At 47.1% G+C, this 19,263-nt stretch overlaps 1 pseudogene; it reads left to right on the forward strand.

Moving 5' to 3' along the window:
* The first annotated feature begins 13,678 nt into the window (after positions 1-13,678).
* Positions 13,679-19,263, forward strand: part of LOC101445080 (DDB1- and CUL4-associated factor 7 pseudogene) — a 6,567-nt pseudogene continuing 982 nt past the window's right edge.

Genomic DNA, 19,263 nt, shown 5'->3' on the forward strand with positions numbered 1-19,263 from the left:
GTAATTTAATTTATACCTTAACCCTGCAAGGCAAGTATTATTATTATTATTATTTACTACCATTTTCCAGCTGAGGAAACTGAGGCACAGAGATACCAAGTAACACTGCCAAGGTAACACAGCCAGTATGTGGGAAAGCCAGGATTCTTGGCTTCTGAGCCAATCACCTTACCTGGAACCCTGGGGGACAAGTTACTCTCAATAGTCTGTTGTAAAAAACCACAGCATTATAATATTTATTGACTATTTACTAAGTGCCAGACACTGTTATTAGCACTTAACTTCATTTTATCCTCACAGCAGCCTATGAAGTAAGTACTATTCTTAGTTCCATTTTACAATGAACCTGAAGCTTCCAGAAGTTCAACTAGCCCAAGATGACCAGTCAGTGAAGGCAGCATCAAAATTTCAAATCCAGGATGTCTGGCTCCTGAACTTTCACCCACCTTTTCTTTTTTGGCCTTTGAGCAGAGTCGACTTTATCACTCTCCTCAGTTCATAGTCCATCATCCTTATCAACCGGCAAGGTCTCGCTTGTGTTATTTCATTATTTTTCCATTTACTTCCAATTCCTATACCCTTTCCCCTCCCCTGTCCTTAAATCTGCATGTGTCCTTGTAAAACCCCTCCCCTGTCCTTAAATCTGCATGTGTCCTTGTAAAATATGTGAGGTGGTTTTGTGCGTGTATTCAGCAAAACCAGGTATTTATTCATCATCTACTATGGTACAGGTGTCATTCAGCAAACTGTGACCCGTTGCCAGTTTTTATATGACCTGCAAGCTAAGAATTTTTTTTTTTCACATTTTGTATGTTTGGGGGGAAAAGGGGGAAAAAATCATATTTTGCAGCATGTAAAAATTATATGAAATTCACATTTCAATGTCCCTAAATCAAGGTTTATTGAAACAGCCACGCTCATTTATTTATGTATTGTCTGTGTCTGCTTTTGTGCTACATCAGCTGGTTGAACAGTTGGCAATAGAGACCACATGGTACAAACCTAAAATATGTACTCTCTGGTCCTTTACAAAAAAAAAAAATTGCTGATCCTGATGATAAGTGTTGGGAAGACGCACATGGTGGTGTCGCCCTTGTCTCCTGGGTTCCGTTGACTTCCGGCTCCTGGCTGCTTCCTGTGGCTTCTCCCTCTGTGGTCTTCTCTGGGAGGCCTCCAGGAAAAGGATCAAGACCCATCCCGATTCAACTGGGCCACAGCTTCCCTGAAGTAACCGCATCAAAAGGTCCTGTTTACAGTGGGTTCACACCCACAGGAACCGATTACGATGAAGAACATGTTGTCCTGGGCTCCATGACTCTAAGGCACCACACCACTTAATACTTCCCTTTATATCTCCTAAGAACAGTTATGTTCGCTGATGTCAACATTAAGTATGATTACTGCGAGCAAGAATTTAACATTGGTATAAAGTTTACATTCTATATTCCTTTTTTTTTTCCCTTTCAATTGTCCCAACAATGTCTTTTTGGGCATTTTCTCCTCCATTATTATTTAAATGAACAAACAAAATGTTGTACATGCATTTTGGATTGCATTTAATTGTCCAGTCCCGGATAGTGTATTGCCTTTAATTGTCATTGCCTCTTTAGTCTCTCCCTCTCTCTCTCTTTAAATTGTGGTAACACGTACAACATAAACTGTCCCATCTCAACTCCTTCCAATCATATAATTCAGTGGCATTAATCACATTCACAATGTCGTATCACCATCACTCCCATCCATTCCTGGAACTTTTCTATCACTCCGTGCAGAAACTCTGCACCCGTTACGCATCCACTCCCCATCCCCCTTCCCCTTTGCTCCTGGTAACATCACTCTACTTTCTGTCCCTACGAATTTACATATTCCGGTTATTTCATATAAGTGGAATCATACACCATCTTTCCTTTTGTGTCTAGCTTATTTCACTCATCATGATATCTTCAGGATCAGCCATGTTGTCACATGTATCAGAACTCCAGTTCTTTTTCTGGCTGAGTAATATTCCACTATAGGTAGAGACCACATTTTGTTTATCCATTCATTGGTCAAAGGGCATTTGGGTTACTTTCATCTTTTGGCTATTGTGAATAATGCTGCTATGAATATTGGTGTACAGATATATGTCTGAGTCTCTGTTTGCAATCCTTTTGGTTATATATCTAGAAGTAGGAGTGCCAGTTCTGTGTTTACCTTTTTGGCGGCACCACCAAACTGTTTTGACACCATTTTACATCCACACCAGCAATGTACAAGGGTTCTTATTTCTCTCTCACCACCACTTGCTATTTTCCATTTTTAAGTAATAGCCATTTTAGTGGGTATGAAGTGGTATCTTGTGGTTTTGATTTGCCTTGTCCTCATGGCTAATGATTTTGAGCATCTTTTCATTGGCTCATTGGCTATTTGTGTATCTTCTTTGGAGAAATAACTATTCAAGTCTTTGACCCATTTATTAACAGGCTTTTTTTTTTTTTTTTTTTTTTTAAGGTACAGGAGTTCTTTTTATATTCTGGATATTAAACTCTTATCAGATATATGGTTTGTAAGTATTCTCTCCCATTCATTGGCTGTCTTCACTTTCTTGATAATGTCCTTTGATGGCATTGAAGTTTTCAATTTGGGGAATGGATGTAGCTCAGTGGTTGAGTGCCTGCTTCCCATGTATTAGGTCCTGGGTTCAATTCCCTTGTATTAGTCAGCCAAAGGGGTCGCTGATGCAAAATTCCAGAAGCCTATTGGCTTTTATAAAGGGTATTTATTTGGGGTAGGAGTTTATAGATACCTGGCCATAAAGCATAGGTTCCTTCCCTCACCAAAGTCTATTTCCACATGTTGGAGCAAGATGTCTGCCGATGTCTGCCAGGGTTCAGGGTTCCTGGGTTCCTGTCTTCCCAGGTCTTGCTTCTCTCTGGACTCAGAGTTCCTCTCTTCCCAGAGCTTCCTTCTTTCCAGCCTCAGAGTTCCTCTCTTCCCAGGGCTTGCTTCTCTTTCCTCTGTGTGCTTACTTCCCCGAGCTCTAGCTTAAGACTTCAGCATCAAACTCCAACATCAAAATTCCAACATTAAAAACCCCCAAACTCTGTCCTTTGCCATGTCTTTTATCTGTGAGTTCCCACCCACCACGGGCCGGGGACTCAACACCAATCAAGTAAATGCTCTGCATCCAATATAATCTAATATGCCCAGAGGAAAAGACCAGTTTACAAACATAAGCCAACATTTCTTTTTGGAATTCATCAATAATATCAAATTGCTACACTCCTTAAAAAAAAGGTATTCAGTTTTGATGAACTATAATTTATCTATTTTTTCTTTTGTTGCTCATACTTTTGGTGTCATATCTAAGAAGTCATTGCCAAATCTAAGGTCTTGAAGGTTTACTCCTACATTTTCTTCTAAAGGTTTTGTGGTTTTAGCTTTTACATTTAGTTTGTTGATCTATTTTGAGTTAATTTTTTGTATATGGTGTGAGGTAGGTGTCAATTTTCATTCCTTTGCATGTGGAAAAGAACAAAGCCAAATTTCCAAGCTGCATTTGTTGAAGAGACTATTCTTACCCCATTTAGTGTTCTTGGCACTCTTGTCAAAAATTAGTTGGCCGTAAATATGTCAGTTTATTTCTAGACTCTTGATTCTATTCCATTGGTCCATTTGTCGATCCTTATGCTGGTACCACACTGGTTTGATTACTGTAGCTTGTAGTAAGTTTTTTTTCTAAATAAAGTTTTTGTTAACATTCAAAGACTTTTATTATCTTGTTCCTTTCTTTTAGGAGGTACTGAGGATTGAACCTAGATCTCGAACATGGGAAGCAGGAACTGAACTACTTGACCTACCTCTGCTCCCCTGTAGTAAGTTTTGATATTGGAAAGTGTGAGAATTCCAACTTTGTACTCTTTTTCAGGATGGTTGCAACTATTTTGGGTCCCTTGTGATTCAAAATTAATTTGAGGATCAGCTTTTTCATTTCTGCAAAAAAAGGCTCCTAGAATTTTGATAGGGATTATGTAGATCACTTTGGGTAGTATTGACATTTTAATAACATTATGTCTTCTGATCCATGAACACAGGATGTCTTGCCATTTATTTAGGTTTTCTTTAAATTCTCTTAGCAGCATTTTGTAGTTTTCTGTGTACAAGTTCTTTACCTTCTTGGCTAAATTTATTCCTAGATATTTTATTGTGAAATATGTGTTTTACTTTAAAAAAAAAAGATATATTTAATTTATTTATTTCTTGCCACTCCCTCATCGTTTGCATTTGCTCTGTCTGCTCGTGTGCTGGTCTTCTTTTCAGGAGTCACTGAGAATTGAACCTGGGACCTCTGATGTGGGAGGGGGGTGCCCAATCACCTGAGCCACCTTTGCTCCCTAGAAAAATACGCTTTTAATTTACATAAATAGTATGATGGTTTAACTGGGAGGGGTTATATAATCCATCTTCCAATCTGGGGCTTTTGAGAATGAAAAAGAGGCTGTAAATTAATATGCTGGGACAACTTGGGCTAAACCAGTCTGTCTCTAAACCTGGGATGCATGGTCATCTAGCTTTAACTCTTATCCTACCCAAGATCATTGGTTTCATTCATTGTGTTTTTAGGATCTGTCCATGTCATGCGTATACATTTAGAACAGGGTTCAGCAAATTTGGGCCCATAAGTCAAAATCTGGACCACATAAGTTTTTGAATGGCCTGCAAGCTAAGTATGGTTTTTACATTTTTAAATGGTTGGAAATAAGTGAAAATAATACTATTTCGCGACACATGAAAGTCAACTTTTGGGAAACGGACATGGCTTGACAGAGCATCTGTCTACCATATGGAGGGTCCAGGGTTTGATCCCCAGGGCCTCCTGATCTGTGTGATAAGCTGGCCCACAAGCAGTCCTACCGGGTGCAAGGAGTACCGTGCCAGGCAGGTGCGCCCCTGCATAGGGGTGTCGCACGTGCAAGGAGCGCGCCCTGCAAGGAGAGCCGCCCTGCGTGAAAAAAGCACAGCTCAACCAGGAGTGGTGCCGCACGCACAGAGAACTGATGCAGCAAGATGACACAACACAAAAGAGGCGCAGTTTCCCAGTGCTGTTGATAATGTAAGCGGACGCAGAGGAACACACATCAAATGGACAGAGAGGGCAGACAACGGGGGGTGGGGGTGGGGGATGGGGAGAGAAATAAAATAAATCTTAAAAAAAAAAGAAAGTCAACTTTCAGTGTCCATAAATCAAGTTTTATTGGTACACAAATCATGCTAATTTGTTTATGTATTGTCTATGGCTGCTTAGCATTGAATAGTTGCAATGGAGATCTTAAATCTGGCAAAACCTAAAATATTGCTCTCTGACTTTTACAGAAAATTTTGCCAACCTGGGCTCCAGATGATTGCTTCTAACTGCTGTGGAGTTTTCTGTGGTGTGACTCTACCACATTTACTTATCCATTCCACTGATGATAGTCCCCTGGTTTGTCCCCTAATAAGCCCATTGTGAACCAGAGGGAGAATTTCTCTGGGATATCTGATGTGTGAGACAGCTAGCTGGCTCAGGGGTGGATGCATACTGCACACTTAATTTCCTTACTTTCTGTCCAATTTTCCAAATGGTCTGCACTATTCGATGCTTCATTAAGCATTGCTGAGACATCCCCTTCTCTCCAGACCATTCATTCATGCATTCATTTTATTCAACAAGTATTAATTGAGCACTTACTAAGTGATACAGCAAAGAAGCAAAGAGAAGTTCAATTGCCAACACTATATTCACATGGTCCTTGGCTCAGAGACCTGGCACTTTATGGAAATAGCTGCTTAAACTCTCACAATTGTTGATAATATTATCTCTATTTTCCAGATGAATAATCTGGCTCAGAAATGCCAGGGTAGATCTGAACTCAAGCCCAGCCTGGCTGTGGCATCTGGACCCTTAAAGCTGTTGCTCTCCTCCGTACAGCCTCTCTGTACAGCTTTGCCAAAACTCTACCTTTCTCGTTTTCACCTTCCTCATTTTTGCTGTTCTGATAAGTATAAAATGCCCTTTCATGATGTCGTTTTAATTTGCATTTCTCTATCTAGTGAGTTTGAATATTTCTAGAGTCAGGGCTTTTAACACACTAATTTGCTTCTTTTTAAAATATTTTATTTTATTTTTTTTATTTCTCCCCTCTCCCTCCATTGTCTGCTCTCTGTGTCCATTTGCTGTGTGTTCTTCTGTGTCTGCTTATATTCTCATTAGGCAGCTCTGGGAACTGATCCTGGGACCTTCTGGAGTGGGAGAAAGGCATTCAGTCTCTTGTATCACCTCAGCTCCCTGGTTTGCTTCGTCTCTTATTATCTCTCCTCTGTGTCTCTTTTTGTTGCATCATCTTGCTGCATCAGCTCTCCGCATGGGCCAGCATTCCTGCACGGGGCAGCCTTTCTGCACGAGGCAGCACTCTGTGTGGGCCAGCTTGCCTTTGCCAGGAGGCCCTGAGTATCAAACCCTGGACCTCCTATATGGTAGACAGGAGCCCAATTGCTTGAGCCACATCTGCTTCCCCTAATTTGCTTTTTGAAATCAAATTAATATATTTTCTAAACAAGGTGGAAAAATGTTTTCAGCAAAGAAATTTGCAGACATTAGATGCCTTATCCCTTATTGCAAGGGAGGCTTATCTTCTAGAAAGGGGGTATACAGATCTTGGTGGATTGTGTTTAACCCAGACCAACTGGGATCAAAGTCCAATACACTCACCAGTTATGTGTGCTGGCAAATTACTAACTAGGACTCTATTTTCTCCTCTGGATAATGGTGGAATTTTCCTTATAGAAAATTGGGAGAAATAAAGCGCTTGGCACATAGAAGTTTCTCAATCAACACTGGCTACTATTAGCCATAATAGCACTCACATAAAAAGGGAAATGTGTCTCACAGAGGTTCTCCACTTTTGTGTATGACACACACACACTCTTCTGGCAGTCTGGTGGAACTGTGAACTGCTAATCGGTACAATATTTTAAATGCATAAGTTAAATACATAGGATTACAAAGGAAACCAATTATATCAAAGCTCAGTTATCAAAAATATACAACAAATTTGGGATGAGTAACACAAGCACTCTTTACTGGGATTAAATACCTGCAGTCAATTCACTACCTTCCTGTAAAAGTGGCAATGAATGTAAAAGATAGTTGGGGATCTCTGTCAAATCTGTCATTGATAGGAAAATGCCTGTGATTTCACAATAAGTCTGTGGCTTGTTGCCTAAGTTCAGAATGGAAGCACATGATAAATTTCAGTTAGAACTGAGTGAAAATAAAGATGTAATTTTTTCCCCATTCAAGTTCAAGAATCCCCTGAAATCTATACGTGTGCCCTTGGGAGTGGGCACAGGTAAGAAGCCTGAATTAGATGCTCCATTCAGAGGAGGGAGAGAAAGCAGCCAGTCGGTGATAATTCTTACCAGTAGAAAAACTGTCTTACTGCTTGGAGAGGGAGCTTCCTCCCTAGAAAGGATTAACTCTCCTTTCAGAAGAGTAAAGAAGATGAATAACACAACTCATCAACCATTCATTTCCTGCTTCCCAGGCAAAGAAGTTTCTGGTTGCTTTGTGTGTTTTGAAATTGATGTAATCAGGTGGACATCTAGCAAACCTTGTAATTGTTGGCTAAATTTTGGTTTGCTCATGTATAAAGTGGTAAAATGGTGCCAAATCTCACAGAGATAGGCAAATTAAAAATGCCTTGGAAGCTTGGCAACTGGAGTTTGTTTAAATATACATTTATATATATATATATATATATATTAATCTTTGACCTCTAAATATCAAAGAAAACCAGTGGGTGGGTCAGTAAGTTCTGTGTTTGAAAAACCAGTTTAGTGAGTCTAAGGGCCTTTGGTTTAAAGAGGATTTCTTTGCAGTTTCTCACTTGCAAGACAGGAGGGTGTTAATAAAATCAAAGTGTGCAGGCGCTGTGATACCAGGGCTTCCAACCTATTGAGTACAAACAACTTTGAAAATGTGATTTCCCCAAAGGGAGTAATGAAATTTGAACTCCGCTTAAAAGAGCCCAATGATCCTGCTTTCTCTGAGAGTATTCAACATCAGAGGGCCCTGCTGCGTGCCCTGGGGGAGTTGGGTGCTCAGGGCTGTGAGAGGGCCGTGTGTGATTAAGGGTGTGTGTGTAAGTGTGTGAATGGGGGTGTGTGGCTGTGTGCGTAGGTGTGTGTGTCTGGGAAGAACGGGTTCAGATGTCACAATACAGAAGGAAACCTCACTTCAATTCCTGTGTGCTCTTCTCTTCTTAAGCGAGCTCTGGGGCGGACTCGCAGGCTCCCTGCTGTGGGTTGGGTGCGCTGTGTACCCAGGGAGATTGCGCTGGCTTAGCGTTCCTGTGCCAGCCTCCGGGAGAGCCAGGGCGGCCAGCCCCTCCCAGCCGCCTGGAGCCTCCCGTCCCAGGAAGCTTTAACCAGCTGCCAGTTCAGCTTTTGTTTGCTTCTGCTGGGCAGGGGGAGGGCCTCCCTGCAGGCAGGGGGGCAGGTTCCACGCTGGGTCCCAAAGGCCACCTTCTCAGCTGGCTCATGACAGACCAGGAGAAACGTGAGATAAAAGAAAAAGTTGTTCAAGAGAGGGATAACTGAGAAAGAGAAACGAGGTAAAACCAATGCAGCGAGAGAGTAACATTGAATCCAGGAGTCGGTATGTGAGCGTGTCCTGTAATCTAACTTTTCTGTAGGTTTGCAATTTGTCGTAATAAAATTTGGGGGTGGGGGTGGGGAAAGAAATCCAATCAGTAAGAGGAGATTGTCCTGAGATCTCCAAATTTTTTTTTTTAAGATTTATTTTTATTTATTTCTCTCCCCTTCCTCCCCCCCTCCCCCCCCATTGTCTGCTCTCTGTGTCCATTCTCTGTGTGTTCTTCTGTGTCCGCCTATATTCTTGTCAGCGGCAACGGGAATCTGTGTTTCTTTTTGTTGCATCATCTTGCTGCGTCAGCTCTCCGTGTGTGAGGCATCACTCCTGGGCAGGCTGCACAATCTCGCGCTGGGTGACTCTCCTTGCAGGGCACACTCCTTGAGCGTGGGGCTCCCCTACGCGGGGGACACCCCTGTGTGGCACGGCACTCCTTGCGTGCATCAGCACTGCACGTGGGCCAGCTCACCACCCGGGTCAGGAGGCCCTGGGTTTGAACCCTGGACCTCCCATGTGGTAGGTGGATGCTTTATCCATTGAGCCAAATCTGCTTCTCGAGGCCTCCAAATTTTGATGAAGCTGGGGTAATTTTCTTCTGGGTCAGTTTTAAAGAAATGATTCAAGAGTGATTAGTATAATTAATTGGATTCTAAGAATGGCATGGAGAGGTGGATTCCCAACCTTTCAATCCTGCCACCTTTTTGCTTGCTCTGAGTGGGCAAAGCAAGAGAGTGGCCAATTTGGGGCTGCAGCTGAAACAGAGAATAGCCTTGTTCACTGCCAGGGCAGCTCCTGGCACACGCAGGAGGTGTTCAAAAAGCAGTCGGGGCCAGTGGCTCGCAGTATTGTGTCATTTACTCATTTTTAGATTCTTGGTTTGTTCCTCCCCCTCCTCCCATACTAGAATGTTCCCTCCAGCAGGTCAGGGCCAGGCCTTGTTCCTGCTGTGTCCCTAGCACCTAGCTCAGGGCTCGGCACATAGTAGGTGCTCATTGCACGTTTGTTGAGTGAATGGCTGGATGCCCACCCTCGTTCACAGAGCTTCTAGAGGTCACTTGCCTGCTGCTCCTTTCCTTTGATAAGCCCTCTTGAGTGCTCCTGTTTGCCCAGCACTCTGCTGGGAATTTGAAGTTCCTTGGCTTTCAATGAGGGCAATTCTTTGTGGGGCAGAAGGTGCACACACACATAAAATTGAACCAGAATTGAGACGTGGGTTTTTGGCTTGAAAGGGCGTCAGCAGCCCACCTGGTCCTAAGTCCTCATTGTGTGGGTGTGGAAAGAAAGCCCTGGAAAGGAAGCAGTTTGTCTTTCCTGGTGAAGCAGGCTAGTAAGATAGGGAATAGACGCATCTGAACCTGGAGGAAAGTCCATGTGGACATCAGAAACCCCTGAGATGGCTGCTGGAGGCCCCCCACCCCCGGGATTCTGCTACCCAGAACAAAGACTCCTTCCTGAGAACAAGGAAAAGCCCAGATGTTCCCTAGAAACTTTATCATTGGGTCCTCACTGGGGGATTGATGGGTGGGGTAATCAATCCAAGCAGCAAACAGCTGGAACCTCTCCCCTCCCATTAGCAAAGAGGTGGAATAATTAACAGTTTAAAAGCCAGGCACAGAAAGTGAATTTGGCTCAACTCTTAGGGCGTCCACCTACCACATGGGGGGTCCAGGGTTCAAACCCCGGGCCTCCTTGACCTGTGTGGAGCTGGCCCATGCGCAGTGCTGATGCGCGCAAGGAGTGCCCTGCCACACAGGGGTGTCCCCTGTGTAGGGGAGCCCCACGCGCAAGTAGTGTGCCCCATAAGGAGAGCCACCCAGCGCAAAAGAAAGTGCAGCCTGCCCAGGAATGGCGCCATACACATGGAGAGCTGATGCAGCAAGATGATGCAACAAAAAGAGACACAGATTCCAGGTGCCGCTGACAAGAATCCAAGCGGACACAGAAGAACACACAGCAAATGGACACAGAGAGCAGCAACTGGGAGAGGGGGGAGGGGGGAAGGGAAGAGAAATAAATGGAAAAAAAAAAAGAAAAAGGATGCTCATGCCGCCTACTTTAAAAAAAAAAAAAGAAGTCAGGCACAAACCGGACGCAGGCTCTTGCCTTGCTCTTTCTGCCTATGGACCTGTCCTGCCCTCTGTGTGCCGTTTTCGCCATTTTTCCTCCACCACGTGGCCACACAAGTAAACCTGGAGATTTATGATCTGTAATGGGGAATTGTAGCCTGTAAATCAGCCCTCTTCATCCCTTTTCACCCTTTTGCCCACTACTTGGGACCCCTGCTCTGTTATTTTCTGTGATTCTCTCCCATTTCTCTTCCCTCCCTACCTGAATAAATTACTGGCCTAACTCACCCGACGTGCTCTTGAAGTTCATTTCTGCAGCACAGCCAAGATCCTAGATAGAATCCGGTAACACTGGGGAGTGGCCGAGCTGGGCCAGGTGAGTCTCCTGGCTCCTCTCAGCTCCTCCCTGTCGCCTGGCTTGGTGGCACTTGACCATCAAGTACCAGGAGGATATCTAAAGACTAGACGCGGAGCGCAGCGTTGGTCCTGGAGAGCTTGGAGAAAGGGACCTCAGCTGCACCCGGCAGGGAGTGTAGGAGTTGGGAGGGCCGGTGTGTGTGGGGGGAGCATAGGCTGATGGGGTGGAAAGGAGGGGTCGAGGATGGGCCAGGTACACCCACCGCTGTCCCTGTTCTCCCTCATCCCCTCGGGCCATTTCAAAGCAACAGCCAGAGTGAGCCCTGGAAAGTCTGTTATTCCCATGGGTGCTTTCCCTGCTCGTTCGCTTCCGGGCTCACCGGCCCCCACCCCCGGCGTGGCTGCCCCCACCCCCTCTGAGCTCCGCAGAGTAGGTTTCTGGAAAACCCAGGTCAGTGCCCCAAGTTAAAGCGGGTTCCTCAGCGTTTTTCCTTCATTCGGCCCCCACAGTCTCTCCCAAAGCTGAGGTTGGGCCCCGAAATCCAGCCTCACTCTTTGCGTGGCCAATGGGGGGCAATTCGGTGGAATCAATCTCTCGGCTCCTTCCCAACACCGAGCTCCTAGGGCTAAAGCAATTAATCTCACCAGGGAAGGGGGTCCCCCAGGGAGGGGGGTGGGGACTTGAGGGGAGTCACACCTACCTGTGCTTTCTGGCACCTGGGTGGCTGGGACGGCACTGGAGGGGCACGCGGGAGGCTGGCCCGGCATTTATGCTGTGGGAACCGCTTCTGGGTAAAGGACAGGGAAGGCTCTGGAGCCTGAGCATGCGGGGATTCCGAGCCGTGGTCTGGTAAGTGTCTCTTAGCCAGGCTGACCGAGAAGAGTGAGAGAGGAGAGTGGAGGGCCAGACCCCCCGGCCTCAGACGCTTTCCCTCAGAATCCTACACCCTCAGCTCTAACGGGGGAGAGGGGAGAATAAGGGCCGTGTGACAGGGTCTGTGGCTGCCCTGGGAAGGCAGGGACTGGCATCTCAGGCGAGATCCAGCCACGGTCCACCTGCCTCAGTTTCCCTGTCACCCCTGATCCCAGAATCCCAGTCCTTCTGGCTTGGGGAGGATTTCTAGGGCAGAGGAGGAGAAGGAGTACTTGACTGCGGGGTGTTTTTTGATGCCAGAGGCCCTGCCCACGAGCCCTTGATCTGGAGGGCTGAGGAGACGCTCACCGCCTCGCAGCCTCCAGCCAAGGCTTGTCTATTAAGAAACACTTTGGAAAGGTCCCGGGCAGCGAGGCCTCTTAGGGCCAACTAGGCTGTCCCAACTAGGATGTCCACAGCAGCCAGGGAGGGTGGAGCTGGCTCCCTGCAGGGCTTTTGTACCTTATTTTTTAAGACTTATTTTTTTATTTATTCCCCCCGCCCCAATTGTCTGCTCTCTGTGTCCGTTCGCTGTGTGTTCTTCTGTGACTGCTTCTATCCTTATCAGAGGCACCGGGAATCTGTGTTTCTTTTTGTTGCGTCATCTTGCTGTGTCAGCTCTCCGTGTGGGCGGCGCCATTCCTGGGCAGGCTGCACTTGCTTTCCCGCTGGGCGGCTCTCCTTACGGGGCGCACTCCTTGCACGCAGGGCTCCCCTACGCGGGGACACCCCTGCGTGGCAGGGCACTCCTTGCGCGCATCAGCACTGCGCATGGGCCAGCTCCACACGGGTCAAGGAGGCCCGGGGTTTGAACCACGGACCTTCCATGTGGTAGACGGACGCCCTAACCACTGGGCCAAGTCCGCTTCCCTCCCTTCAGGGCTTTTGTTGGGGAAAGTGAAGACCTTGGAGGCCATGGAGAAGCTGAGTGGGGGAGGGCGAGGGGGGAGGAGGCCTGGGTGCGTCCCCCGCGCAGCCCCAGTGTTCCTTAGGGGCGCCCGCCAGGGGACCCAGCACCCACTGATGAAGCGCCCCAAGACTGGGATGGACAAACTCAGGCCCCCCCATCTAGGTCACAGGAGTGAGGGGTAAAACCTGCACCCACATGTTTCTCCAAACGGTCCTTTCCTGCTGGCGGTCGAAGCTCCGGGAGGGTCTTAGGGCAGTTGCGGAAGGAGCTGGTGGTCGTGTACCCACCCCCAGCCGCCGGCCTCTGGCAGGCTCCAACCTGTGCAGCTTCACCTACTGTGAGAGCAGAAGCAGGCAGCCCCTGGCGGGGCGGTGCTGCACAGCGGAGGCAGCCACTTCTCCCGATTTATTCCTCGGCTCTAGTTTCAGATTTATTCACCCCCAGAGAACCTTACTTCAAACCCAGTTGCCCCAGCCAGGCCTTTGTTAGGTGAATTAATCAAATAATAATCGTGTGTCGCCAAAGCCACGCTGGCTTTGGAATTCAATGAATGAAGTCAGGCGGCGGTGCTGCGAGCTGGGTCCAGCGGCCAAGCAGGGCCACGGCCCGTCTTTCTCCCTCGTGCTCCCGGCCACCTCACGGGGGAACTGGGTGTGGGCAGCTGGCCTGCCAGGACTGTGCCTCAGGCGCCGGCCCTGACCCGCCCCGGGCTTGAGGCCAGCCTGCAGCATTGGCCCTGAGCTCCCCTGTGGGGAAGGGATGGGATGGGACCTGACGGAACTTGGAGCCAAGCCCGTCGTGCTACTGAAGATCCCCCGGAGAAATCCGAGCATTTCTGGAATCGCAGGAAGGCGCGCGTTCAGCTTGTTGGTTTAGATGAGGAGAGCTCAGAACTTATTTGCCAAAATACCTTTGACCATCTGTACCCCACCATGAAGCTCACGTGGACCCCCAACACAGAAGGCGCCTATCCAGACCTACAGCAACAGGTGGCAACCATCTCCGTGTGGCGGGTTGGTGGAGCAGAGCCCAGGCTGCAATTTTTTGCTAAATAGTAACAGAACTCTGACTTCCGGGCTCCTCTGACCTCCTTGTCTGGAATGAGGTGAAGCCTTATCTTTTAGGTACTTCCAGCACAGGTAGGACTTGTACCTCCTGGGCTCTGGTGACAGAGCAGGTGTTAGGGCGAGGGAATCTCATGTCTGGTCATGTGAAGACCCAGCTGAGCGCCCACTACAAAGAAGTCTGTAATACTCCCCTTAGCCGGGCTGGGGGTGGCAGGGACAGGTTTGCCTCCGTGGGCGCCGACGTCTCGCTGTGGATGTTTGACCTCAGCCATCTAGAACACAGCACCATTATTTACGAGGCCCCACAGCACCACCTGCTGCTTCGTCTCTGCTGTAACACGCAGGACCCTAACTACCTGGCCACCATGGCCATGGCTGGAATGGAGCTGGTCGTTCTGGATGTGCGAGTTCCGTGCACATCTGTTGCCAGGTTAAACAACCGCTGAGCGTGTGTCAATGGCACATTCATCCTGCCACATCTGTACTGCAGCGGATGACCATCAGGCTCGCATCTGGGACATCCAGCAAATGCCCTGTGCCATGAAGGACCCTCTCCTGACCTACACAGCCGAAGGAGAGATCAACAATGTGCGGTGGACATCGACGCAGCCCAACTTGGCTCGCCAGCTGCTACACCAACTGCCTGGAGATCCTCAGAGTGCAGTGCTGGTGGCGCCATGCCCAGAGACAGGGACTTCTGTGTCTCCCACCTCTGCCTCACCCCCAAAGTGAGAAGAAAATGTTTCCAGTGGCCAGTATGTCTTGCTGCTTTGCATCTACTGCTGTGTTTTTTTAAAATTTCTCTCCCCTTCCCTACCTCCCTCCCCCAAGTTGTCTGCTTTCTGTGTCCATTTGCTGTGTGTTCTTCTGTGACTGGTTCTATTCTTATCAGCGGCACCAGGAATCTGTCTCTTTTTGTTGCATCACCTTGCTGCATCAGCTCTCCGTGTGTGTAGCACCATTCCTGGGCAGGCTGCACTTTCTTTCATGCTGGGCGGCTCTACTTACGGGGTGCACTCCTTGAGCGTGGAGCTCCCCTAGGTGGGGGACATGCCTGGGTGGCATGGTATTCCTTGCAAGCATCAGCACTGCGCATGGGCCAGCTCCCCCCATGGGTCAAGAGGCCCTGGGTTTGAACCCTGGACCTCCCATGTGGTAGGCGGATGCTCTATGAGTTGAGCCAAATCTGCTTCCCTGCACCTGCTGTTAAGAAGCTGCTCTAAGTGGTGCTCTGAGATGTATTCACCAAATGCAATGGATGTCTCATGATGACGGAGGAGATTGTTGTTATGGGGGGAGGAGTGGGGTGAGGGGTGTGGGGGGTATATGGGGACCTCATATTTTTTTAATGTAATATTAAAAAAATAAATAAAGACAAAAAAAAAAAAGAAGCTGCTCTAAGAGTTCCTGGCCAGTCACCTGTCGCTCTCTGTATTGGACTCAGTGCTGTCACCCCAGGGCTGAGTTTTAAGATTTCTTCTCCTCTCCTTTTCTCCTTTGATTCCTCAATTAAAAATGTCTGTATATATATATTAAAAAAAACAAACCAAAAAACCACACCAAATAAACCAGTCTGTTGATTGCAGCAGTCAGTGGAAATACAGTGTCCTTCTTTGCCTTTTTAAATTTAGCCTTTTATTTTTTTTCAAGACTAACACACATACAGAAAAGCATACCGATCTTGTTAAAGGATATTTTTAAAATGAGGGTAGAATCAAGACTTTCATACAAATATGAAAGACTTTATTTCCCTTATTAATTGATGAGGGAACCAATAATATGTATATGTTACAATCGGTTCAATAGAGACTCCAAAGAGCAGACACATGCATAGGTTAGTCAGGAAAGCTGGGGCGAATTTGCAAAATTGACTAATAGGCATAGGTCAATAACCAACTGCAACTCTTCAGGCACAATTTGCATTTTTCTGGACAAGAATCATTTGCATTGTTACCTGTATTCTACAAGCATACAGAATTGTAAAATAGTTCCAAGACAGTGGAAGGGGTAGAGATCCCATAGAATCAGGTAACTTCGAAGAATGCCGTAGACAACGCCCAGCTTTTCCATTGAAGAAACCTAGAAAAACTTTTCGTCCATTTCAAAGTCTTTCACAATTTTCCCCTTGAAATCAAATGCACGGCTCAGTTAGTTGTTCCAGAAGGAGCACACCTACCACTACCGCCAGGACAGAAACAGAACATCAGCACCTTAGCAGCCCTCCTGGGGCCTCTTCCCAGTCATTCATACTCTCGCCTTCCTCCTCAAAGGTCCAAATTTAGGCTAATTTTGTCTGTTCTTGAACTTGCTATAAATGTAATGAAAGAGTGTCTACCCTTTTCTGTCCGCTCTGTTCACTCAGCAAAATGTTTTTGGCTTTCATCCACGTTGTTGCAGGTATCAGGAGCCTGTTTCTTTTCATTGCAATATAGTATTCCAGGGATGAACAGGCCACAGTGTATCCATTCTACTCTCAATGGTCATTTGGGTAGTTTCCAGTTTTAGGAAATAACTAAGACTATGAACCATCTTGCAAATGTCTTCGGTGCACATGAAGTCACGTTTCTGTTGAGATTGAGTTGCTGGGTTATAGGGTAGGGTAGGTTCAATTTTAGTAGATTCTGCCAAACCATTTCTTGAAGTGGTTGAGCCAGTTGGCACTCCCACTGCCCCATATTGTGCCATGGCTCCCTGTTACTGCCAGTCCTTCTTTCCAATTGCTGGCTCCAGGATTGTTACCTGAGCTCACCCTAGGCAAACTTCTTCTCTGGGCAGTTTAGGCTCTTGCCTCCAGTCACTTTTGTGACTTGTCTCAGAAGTCAGAGAAATTCTCTTAAAACAGAGATGAGATCCATCCCTTCCCTGCTCCAAGTCCTCCAGTGCCTCCCAGCTTTCTTAGAATAAAATCCCAGCCTGCACCCCGACTCCTGAGTCCTGCTTGTAGGGCTCCTACCTGCTGCCCTTCTCCCCTCTTTCCCACTGTTTGCTCCAGCCCCATTGACCTTTTTGTTTCTTTAAAAGCTCGAAACTCCTTCTCTGTTGTAGACTTTTGCACCGAATCTTCCCTGTGCCGGGAAGGTCCCTCCCTGCTACCAAGGTCTCCTTGGTGTAGCATCTTGGCTCACCCTAACCTGACACAAGAAAATTTGAAATAAGTAGAAATGATACTTAATGTCTCCAATGGAAGATGCTGCATTGTTTAGCCATTGGGCTACTCTACAATGCAGCAAGTTGCAGAGAATGATGGCAATGCAAATGCTCCTTGTCTGTGGACATGCAAATAAATTTTGCCAGGGGAGGTTCGATTGACTTCCCTCCTCCAAGAGTGGAAGAAGCCAGTTTCACGTCCATTTGCAAATTCATTTCAACATTCCTGATCTGTAAATGTGTTCGCTCTTTGATTTCTCCTTTGAACTGGCCGTAACATCTGCCTGGCTCTTTCATAAATAATGATGTAAATAAAATCTTTAACACGGCTCTTTTTTTTTAAATCTTTATGGGAGTCATGATGTTATCTTTTCAGAAAAATCATCTTTTACACCTGCTCCCCCGTCTGCAGTGCTCCCCCTCCAGCTCCCAACCAAGGGGTGCTGAATCACCACATTGCTCTCTTATTTTCCTCCGGTCTTGAGCATCATCTGAAATTAACTTTGTTCATTTATTTCTTTGCTTTTTAAATTTTATTTTATTTTATTTCTTTGCTTACTGGTCCTTCCCTGACTTGGTCCCTGAAGGTAGCCCGCAGCTGTGCCCCCCACCCCCTTCTCTCTGTCCTGCAGGGCCGTCTGTCTTGCCTGTGTCCAAGTGCTCACGTGGACCCTCCCCTTCAAGTCAGACAGGGACAGGCCAAGCCCAGCACTTGAAGTTTTGACAGGTAAATAAATCATGTTTTTATGGCTTACGCCAGGCCTTGGGCATTTCCCCACCAAGCAGACTGATCTTTGGGTAATTTCAGAAGCCAGGAAGCCTTTGCTGGGCCATGCATTTCAATCTCCTGCTCTCCCATCAAGGAGATGGGGGGCTTCCGAGGATGCCCGGTGCTGGAGGTCACGTGGCTGCTGAATGGCAGGGTCAGGGCTGGGCCTGGGTCCTCTGGCTCGTCACCAGGCCTGGCTTCAGGGCTGGTGTCTTTTCACTTAACCTTACGGCAGCTTGGCTTTTAGCACGGGAAACTGAGGTCCAGAGGTGTGATGGCTCGTCTCCTACCCCACAGCAATAAATGTAGCACAGGAGTCCAACTCCGCAGGTGTGCTCCAGCTCTCCACCTGTAGCCAAAGAGAAGACACCGTGATGTAACACACACAATCCTTACTGAAGGATTCTTCTGGGCGAGGTCCTGTGCTAAGGGCTGTACGTGCGTTGTCTCATTTCATCTTCTTGATACCCAAGGAGGGAGGTGCTATTTTTATAGTACAAAGTTTGGTAGTCCCCAGGATCACCCTCACTTCTGATGTCAACTGCGTGTTCAGAGTTCTCCAAGACCATTCTTGGGTTTGATAGTTCACCAGAAAGACCCAAAGAACTCTCCCAAACTTCTATTGTCACAGTTATGGTGTAGTACAAGGGAGGGATACAGATTAAAATCATCCAAGGAAAGAGGCTCATCGGGCAAAGGCCAAGAAAGTTCCTGGTGCGAGCTTCAAGTAGACTCATAGACAGGGCTAACGTATCCCAGTAACTACATGTGGCAGCACGCATGGAGTACTGCCAGCCAGAGAACCTCACCTGAACCTTCGTGCCCAGAGTTTTTATTGGTTTGGTTGGTTGCCTTAGTCTTCAGAGCCCCTCCAGAGGTCAAGCAGAGGCCCCGCACCATAAATCACATTGTTGACATAGACTATCTGGGCTGGCCCAAAGACCCCAGGTAAACAAAGACCCTCTTATCAGGAAGACCCTTCCAAGGGCTTAGCGGTGATCTCCCAGGAACTAGGGCAAAGGGCCAAACCTTTCACTGGGAAAGGTCAGCCCTTTATTGCCCAAGTGCCCATTTTGCAGAAGAGGAAGTGGAGCCTTGGAGAGACAAGATGACGTGCCCCAGGTCTGAGAGCTAGTGTCAGGTCCAGGGTCTGAAGGTTGGTAGTCCACTTCCAGGACTCCAGGTACTTGGTGTTCTTCCTGGCAGCCTACATGTCTCTGTTGAAGGAGGAATTAACCCAAGAGGTAAGATTTCCCCCTCTTCTTATCTCTCCAGTTGTCTGAGAAGTCATGTCTAGAGGATATTTAATTTAAGTTCCCTATCAGCTCTACACTATAGGGAGGCCTGAACAGGGCTCTTTTTGGGG

Source organism: Dasypus novemcinctus, chromosome 9 (genome assembly GCF_030445035.2).
Source record: "Dasypus novemcinctus isolate mDasNov1 chromosome 9, mDasNov1.1.hap2, whole genome shotgun sequence".
NCBI classification, from domain to species: Eukaryota; Metazoa; Chordata; class Mammalia; order Cingulata; family Dasypodidae; genus Dasypus; species Dasypus novemcinctus.